This window comes from Thunnus thynnus, chromosome 7 (assembly GCF_963924715.1).
Source record: "Thunnus thynnus chromosome 7, fThuThy2.1, whole genome shotgun sequence".
NCBI lineage: Eukaryota > Metazoa > Chordata > Actinopteri > Scombriformes > Scombridae > Thunnus > Thunnus thynnus.
In genome coordinates this window covers 17,238,747-17,248,290 of record NC_089523.1, presented here as the reverse complement: position 1 = coordinate 17,248,290, position 9,544 = coordinate 17,238,747, and positions in this window count along the sequence as shown.

Here is a 9,544-nt window from a genome sequence, read left to right as displayed (position 1 = left end):
GCGGTTGGCACTGCCCTGTTACCGTTCTGTGCTGGTTGTTTAGGTTTGTGATGTGCAACAAAAACTGACTGAAAGAAACTGACAGCCAAGGTCAAATTTACAATTTGTGCATGTGTATATGCTCAAAAATGTGTATGTTACTGGAAGCCATCCCGCAATATTGTCATGTTGATATAATGTCATGGTTGAAACCTTTAATACAATTTAGTATTATGTCTTTAAGTTAATGACAGATTGTTTTAAGTTGCTGGTTCTTTAGTTAAACAGGGAAGCACAAAATTCATTTTGAATCAAAAAAACTATAAAACCATATTTTTGCAAACAATCTCTGAGTTGAAGATTTTAAAAAATACACTGGCATGCAAACATCACTTTGTCAAAAAAATCATTGATCTGTATTATGCAATTTGGCAATTTTAATAAAATTTATTTCAAACCTTCAGCTTATTGATTGTTTTATCATATGAGGCAATGCATCTACAATTGAGAGACACTTTCAAATTCGGAGTGTGTGAGCTTCCATCTGACCAGTTAAGTGCTGCCTATATGCATATATCTGCATAACATGTCATTCCTAGTGGCAACTGACAGTAAAGCTGATAAATAGGATTAATTGATGTTACTCCTCTTTTTTTTTTTTTTTTTACTGTTCGTGACCCTGAGATTAGGAAGTCCATCCCTCATATTTCCCCCAAAGATTTGAAAAGGATAAGCGAGATTGCAGCAGTTCAATCAAGCCAGTCAAATCCTCCAACCGTGGTGGATTTCACATTTGGATGTTCTCTTCAATTTTTCAAACTGTGTGTATGCCTTATTTTTCAAAGTGACCAAAATGGAGGAAAGCTGTGCACACAACTTGCCTTCATAGATCACAGATGTCTGTGGAATTTGAACAATCACCAGCTCGCCTCAACTCTTAACAACATATCTGCTTATGGTTGAATGAGAGTCTTCTGGTCCATATTTCCATTTATCTGAGTTGTTACAGCTATAGCATTTATTATTAGATCATACAGGTGTTCATGATATTGTTTCCAACCCTTAAAGTGTCCTACTAACACAAATTTGCTTGTGAACCTTGTAGAACAAGGTCACAGATCTGACAAGATTCAATAATAAATGGCAGCCTCCTAACCATTTCTTACAAAATTCTGCTGTGAGTCAACAAGACAGTGATGTTTTTTTTCAAAGTGGCTGAATTGATAAAAGAAAAAAAACAACAAAACAGATATTTAACCCTACATAACACTCCATATTTAACCAGCAGGGAAAAGATCCAACCTGCAGTGTCATGTGGTGATAACTGCTTAATTATCTTTTCCTTGTGTAAATCCAGTCTAATCAGACAGTAAAAGACAGCCCTGACATGTGCAAAGCAGAGTGCTGGCTTCTTGCCCAAGCAGAAAAGGTCAGAGGTCGGAGTCACTGCTCTCAAAGCCACTGAGAAGAAAGACTTTTGACCCTGCAATACCTATTCTGGCCAATAGGAGGGCTGCAGTATTGCTCACTATACTGTGTGTGTGTGTGTGTATCTGCGTGTGTGTTAGCTGTAGCTGTCCTGACTTGCAAAATTCTCAGGAACAGCCTGCACTAGTGTCTTGTGAAGTCATGCAGTGGGTAACGACAGGCAAGAGGTTTCTGGAATGACAAATTCGCTCAGATTCCCACTTGCTGCTCTTAAATTACACACACGCTTCAGTTAATGCAGTGTCTGTAGAGAAAATTAAATATACATAACTCACAAACTGATTATTTCCTCATGCGGTCCATAGCTAGTAATCTTTTTACCGGTGCACAAGGATGTGTATTGTTTTGCTCTGATATTAATGGCTCTGTCCTAATCCCCGCTCTCGTCAGAGCGGCTGGCCTTTGGCTCTGCGGATCTTCCCAGCCCCAGCTCCCCCTGACCGGGCCCCTGCCGTCCTGCTCTCCGCCTGGCCCCGACCTTTAGCTACATACCAGAACACATAGCAGCCAGGACAAAGGGCAAATGCACACGACACATAAACACACTCATACAGTAGGTACTGAATCTGTTTCTTATGCACACACACACGTAAAGGTGTCCTTTACGACACAGGAAAGACTGGATCTATGCATGTGATGTGCAACAAGGAAAGCCTACAGCAGATAGAATAACGTGCAGTGATTATACATATATATATATATTTTTTACAAATCACACAGACACATACACATATATACACAGTTGCTGACACAGCCAGCTTCACACAATCACACGAGTTGGGTTACCCAGGGAGACCAGTTGACTGTAGGAGAATATTGAGGGACAGAACTGGGAGCAGATGAAGAAATTACATCAATCATACACCTTTGTAAATACTTGCTTTAAATCAAGTTAAAGTAGAAAAAAACCCTGCTAAAATTATCCTTAAGAGTAACAGTATATATCGGATTTCGTCATCTCCTTCTTAAATTGTTTGGTGTACTTGACACACCAACCTCCACAGATCACAAAAGAGGTGATGCTTAATGAATATGACACATTTCTCAGGTGAAACCTTAAAAGAAATACTCCAGCGAGTTAATATTGCACAACATTGGGAGACTTGTGAGAGGTGGATTAATAATAAATTCTTACAATCAGTGCAAAGGCAGCGAAGATATCCAGACTCAAGGCCCCTATTGCAGATCAAGCTTAGACACTGAGTCCTACACTTCCCATGATGCAACTCATCTCCAGGTAGCATGTCACTTCCAGAGCCACAACTGTTTTCACAATTTGTTGGAGTGCCCCTTTAAGAACTAAGAGTCAAGTAGAAATTAGTTGATTGAGCGCTATAAAATGAACATATACTTGAGAAAACAGAAAACTCAAAAACTTTCCATCTCTGAAAGCTAAAACAACCCTCTTTACCCTCTCAACGTTTAACCTCCTTAACCTTTTGATTTTATGAGCCCAGTTCCAGTTCAAGAGGTTCATTTAGAGAAGACACATCTATAGTTGTAACTTCTCATATCCAGGTGGCTGAAAGCTGTCTGCGGTGTCCTCAGTAATTGACAGTATTGTTTTGATGAGACACTGACATAGACAAGGCAAATCCTCCTGTGCCCACACTGTGAGCTAATGGAGCTAATTGACCTAATAGACCTACCAGCCATTTCCAGACCTAATCCTACTGTTTACTTTCAACAAGAGCTCATGCCACTATTAAACATCTTGTAAGACATCCAGATCTCGCTCTATACCCAGAGAAAACAAACAAACAAACAAACTGTCATTAACTACAGAAGATTCTCATGAGGTAGTTTGTACTACTGCAAACTAAAGTTAATCTGAGCACACTTTACTGTAAATACTGAACTTTTGTCTTATGACGTATTTGTAGTGCATCTTTGACTGTTTTTTCATGTGGTAGCATGCAAAGGCAGAAACATAAAAGGCAATAAAATTTATTTAACTCACACTAAATACCAGATGCATGACACCAAGTTGCTATTTTTTCACATTTGGAACAAAACATAAATTTTGATGCCCATTTTTGATCAGATAATTGCAAAAACAAACCCCCAAACAATTAATTTTGCACAAAAAAACAAACAAACAAACAAAAAAGGTTGTCTTGTGCTCTACTCTAACTAGCTGTAGCATCACTTCCTTAATGTCCCTGTACAAATTATTAAATGAAAGAGAGAAAAGTATTTACTGAAATTAATATATTTTTAAATTGTTACTATGTGCTGGAGTAGTTATATTATTATATATACATAGTTTTATTGTTCGCTATTTAGATTGTCTTAATACAATAGACCTAGTTTATGGTCTTATCTCTCTGTTTCAGTACTAAATGCCATGAAGCCATCTTATTACAAAATCCTGCCTACGCTTCTGTCACGACTCATTGTTTAGAGCAGTCCTGCGCTGTGATCACGCAATGTGATGGTGCCGTATTGACCTTTTCTGCAAGGCCAGTGGGGATATGCGAGAGAGGGGGGGACGGGGACGGTATTGAATGTGATTGAAGTGCAGCCAACAGAGAGCGACAGGATCGACGTGAGTATTTCCCCCCAACAAGCTGGTCTAATCTGCTGGTTGGACCAGGTCAAGGGATTAAATGGGTGTTGTTCTGAGGCCATCCTGTCTGACCTCAATACACTTAACCTGGCCCAGTCTTTAAGACAAATCGTCTACCTGTTTAGAAGCACGTGGATGAAGCCACAAAAAGGTGCAGGAGCTCTGTGAGCGTGTGGTATTAAACTTACAAAAGGCCTAGTTTGAGGTTCAGTAAAATATTTTTCATTTATATCTTCATCCTTAATATTGTCATTGTTTCCATAATATTGTTTCTTTGGGCTCATTTTAATCTCTAATCCATTGTTTTACTCACATAGACACTACATGGATCATAAAACCATCTGTTAGGAAAATTCGAAATCATTAGCTTGTACTTTCCAAAATGTGCATCCAGTCGATTGACTTTTTAGTTTGATTTTAACTTAACCACCTTGAAGCACACTGCTACATATCTTTAAAAGGAAACAAAGCTATACTGCTAGCACCTCTGAAGCAAACCAGGCTATGTGAATAATGCATCGATCTCAGCCTTACTGTATCACAGTCTGCTGGTACACTCTGCATGACTGAACACAAACCCAGTGAACTTGGAAGTCTCTGCTAACACTCCCGGGAGAGATTATCTACTATTTCAAACGCAATGTCATTTCCTGACCAAGGAAGACCGCTGAAATAGCCAGACGTTTGACTGTAGAACCCGATGGCGACCATGCCCTTGTGGGAGACTGCAGCGTCTGACGGGCCTTAATGTAGACCATGTGCTGTCAGAGGGCAGGACGGAGCTGAGCTGGTCCTGCTCCTCATGAGCGACTATTGACAATTTCCTCAAGTATGCGTGAGATGCACACAGAGGAGGACACTCACAGAAATACACACACACACAAACACACACACACACACACACACACGCATACACGCATGCACACACACATACACACACACACACACACACACACACACACACACACACACATACTTTTTCCATCCCAACGAGGTTGTTGCATGCAGCTAGAATCAATGGTCAGCCTGCTCTCACATAGGTCCTGAATGTGGAAAGCAGGTACTCATCTATCTATCTATCTATCTTGTAAGAAAAGAAAAAATACTATTTTGTAGATGTGGTCTTGGTTGCTGAATCTTCCTGTTTAAAACACCCAAAAGCTGCCTCTGGTCATGGGCATGCATCCAAAGGATGACACAAGAGGATGGATTCAGCTTCCATTTTTTCACTTGAATAAAATTAGAGGAAGCTTGTAAGGTGGTTTAATCCTTACAGTAAGAAGACAAAAACATAAAAAGATTTGAATATTAATTCTGATAGAATAATGTTTGTAAATTAGAAACGTACTGGCTTGTTGTGCGTTATTTCTTGCAAAATGGCTCGCTATTTTTTCTACTACTATATACTGTAGTAAACTGTATTTACCCTCCACCATTTTACCTGAGTGTCCGAATTTTGATGTTGGATGTCCATGTTAAACATGGTCAGAATTCCAAAAGTTGAGGTGAACATGTGCGGATATATTTGAGAAGTTTCAAATACGAATAAAAAACAAGAAAAAGAAGTGAAATCCTACTACTACTTCCTACTACTTCTGAGAACTAACCAATCAGAGCAAAGTGGGCTCATCAGGAGGGGTGGGGCTTAAAGAGACAGGAGCTAAAATGGCCTGTTTCAGACAGAGGCTGAACTGATTGGCTGCCTAAAGAGCCAGTAAAAGATAAATAAAGACTTTTTTAAACTGTAAATCATGCAAAGATATTCCAACAGAGCCCCAGAATATAAGTACAGACCTGGAAATGTGCACGATTCTGTGCGTTCCCTTTAAGGTTTATATCAATAGTCTCAATGGTGCATACACTACTTTCTGCTAACAATCCCACAATGCAAATCAGTGTTGGATGCAAAATGGTGATGATATAAGTGTCGGAAATCTTGATTTGCTGTTCACCACATAGTAAACATAGTAAAAAGTGAGTAGTGAATGAGTTTATGAGGAAGAGCTTACATACATAGTGTGTGCTAGACTCTTTATTAACTTCTGCAGTCAAACCAATATGGAAACTCTCTTGTTATTAATCTCAAGAAACAGTAACCTTTCAAAGCGCATGAGAGTATAAAAGTACAGCAGAATGTGTGTCTGTTTATAAATGACTGTGCCCGTGGTATGTATCCGTTTATTACGAGCTGAACTGTATCCAAAAAAGAGCCAATGTTTGCTGTTCCTCTCTACGTGCTAATAAGCAACAGTAGCTTGGAAATCCTAGACGGCCCAGCGTTCACCAGTCTCCCTCTGCCTCTCTCTCTTACAAGGGATTAAGTTGTCAGGTTACATTGAACTCTGAGCGCCCTCCACCCCAGACAAAACCGTCTTAAGGTGCAGGTCCAGTTATTTATAACTCTGTTGGGTAAGCCTCCTCTCTCTACAGCCCACTTCAGCCCATAGACATGTATGGGCTTCTCTGTTCGGCTTTATTATGTGGACTCAAGGGGAATACATCACAGTGGTTGAGTTTGTTAGTGTGTGTCCATCCAACCTAAATCCTAAAACTGGTTCAGTGTGTGTGTGTGTGTGTGTGTGTGTGTGTGTGTGTGTGTGTGTGTGTGTGTGTGTGTGTGTGTGTGTGCGCGCGCTAATCACAGCCATTTAACAAGATTGTCTGGCCACTACTAGTCAGACTTTCCGAAAAATTACATAATGAGCCTTTGCTGAAGAGCACCAAGACTGACGAAGAGGACTTCTCCTGGTGTCACCACACACACACACACACACACACACACACACAAGGACACACACACACGGACACACACATAGTGATTTAAAGTGTGCAGGGTGCAGGCAGCACATTGCAGACACACAATACCGGTCTTCTCTCCTTTTGTTACACTCTCCTGCGTCCCACTCTCACTTCCTTTCCCACTTTCTCTCACTCTCTTTCACCTCACAGCCCACCTATCTGGAACTGCCGTCTATTTCGGGAGCTCGGTGCCAGCCAAGTATCGGCTGCAATGTGTAAAACACATCACGAGTAGGAGCCCCTTTGAGACAGGATGCGTTCTGGCTTAAGTACCGTGGCAAGTGGGTGTAGGCTACTTTTGTATAATCTCTCAATCCCTGACTGTACTTTGGTATCAGAATTTTAACCTTTTTGTGTCTCATTTAATGAAGTTTTCATTTTTGATTCAGCAATAACTCCTTTTTTTTAAACTAATTTCTGATTGGATTTACACCTGTGTGTGTTTCCAAAATCAAAACAATTATGAAAATATTACTTTGCCTTAGAGTTATGCCAAACGTGAGCAATATCGCAATATCGTAATGAGTAATGAGTTGCAGTAAGTGATGTGTTCCTTATACTGAAGGTCCAACAATGTCTATTATATGATTTACGGTCACTGTGATATATAACAAAAAGCTCTGAGGACAGTTTTTGACTGTTCCAATAAATTGTTCATTTATCAAAGCAGCCCCCTTATAGTACAGCTGCATGAGACAAAACAGATGACTGTGGTGATAGATTTCCTACATTTAAAATTAGACTGCACAACCCCGAAGAAAGACGTTGTGACAAAAACCAGATCTCACCACATTTCATCTGCTGACATTTCTACAATTACTCTTCAATTCTCAGGAGCAAGTAGCTGACATTTTTGTACATTTCATAAATTTTACTGAATACTCGCCCCTGTGTCGTATTTGATTCACGTGCTTATAATTCAAAAGTGTTTATGGAATTCGCATGATTTTCACAGACCGTTTTCACCAACAGTTTTGGTCAGTAAACACACAGTTACATCTCATCTACTGCTTACTTGCTTCCCAGGAATAAGACAGTGGATTTGCATTTCTCCGTTCTGACTTAAAATATTTTCTTAGTTTTCAAATCAAAGACTCCAGCCGTCATATAGATGGTGGTATATTTAGCTCTGTGGGTTGTGTAATGGCCCCTGAAATTGTAATTTTTCAAAAATGAAATGTATCCCAAGAGCACCATCATAGTTTACCTCTGCATCAGCTGAAAAAGAAAAAGTATTTCTCACTTCAGCAAACCATCGCTCTGCCACTGATTTTTTTTTTCTTCCTCGGGTTGCACCTGGCAAAAGCTGCTGTCTGAAGCACTGAAACGGAAGTCCCTTCATTTTTAATAAAACTTGCCTGAGTGTGATAGGACATGGATTTTATTGGAGTACTGTGTTTTCATGAGGTGACAGTGCACCTGGGACCTCATTACATAAAATATACTTGCAAAAGAGACCATTTTTCTAGTAGTGGCTATACCTAATTTAGAAAAATGACACTTTCCATCCACATACACATTCACGGTCACTGAAAAATTTGAGCTTACACAGACAAACTTCCCTTCCCCACATTTTGAATGTCCTTAAGCAGCTGCCGCAGATGAATCATGACTTTTAATTTCTTCAAATAGAAGACAAAATACAGTTAACTCATCATATGATAATATAAGTGACAGCAGCCGGCAGACTATTACATTCCACTTCGCATTTGATTTCGTTTGACCTATAAAAAGATGAGTTGCCGTAAGTGAGTGCAGAGAATACATTGTGTTTATAGTATCAGTGGGCATCTATTAACTTTATCACCCTGCAACACCACAAATCTATAAGATTGCTTTGGTGAAACCAGGGGAAACCTGTTGATATCACCGAATGGGCTACTGATCAAACAATGCAGACATTCAGCAGAGAGCACATAGTTTTCCATCTTCTCCCAGATTAGAAAACAGTGAATCAAGAAAAATGTATTTTGCAAATGTGGATAACTGATAAAAGGCCTTCTATTTGAAGGTATTTTTAAAGGGAGTTTTTCCTTATTTGGATCGAGTGTCTAAGGATAGAGGATGTTTTATTGCTGTACAGATTATAAAGGTCCCTGAGGTATCTTTGTGGTGTGTAATACTGGGCTATATGAATAAAATTGACTTGACTGGATGGATTCAAAATGTAATGTCTGATCTCTAATGAAGCTTTTTGTACAACTTAAACCTTTTAAGTTTCCAAAAATATGGAATCATTTTCCAATGAATTATCCAATCAGTCAACAGCTGAAGGTCTGTCTGGACTTGTCTGGAGAGCCATGCATGATTAATTTAACACATCTACATGACTTCATGTATCACTTACTATATATCATATAGCTGACTCTTGATTTATGTTATTTTATTTATTTAGTGTTTATTTATATTTATATAAAATGTAAAAAGTGATTATATGATGTAATTGTCTTTATTTTTATTTTTTTTATTTTTTTTTAAAATCTTTATTTATTGTTGATTTTTTTTCTTATGTAAGTGTGCATTTGCTTCTTGTGTTTGATCTTGGACTTGAGTGCTTTGTTGTTTTGATGGAAAGCACTTATATATACTGTATATATATATTGCTGTAAAAGTGATGAAAACTTAATTGAAAAAAGAAAAATCAGAAAGTGTTTATTCACTTGTAATTTAATTGGTCATTCAGACCAATTGTGTTTAATTATTGGCTTT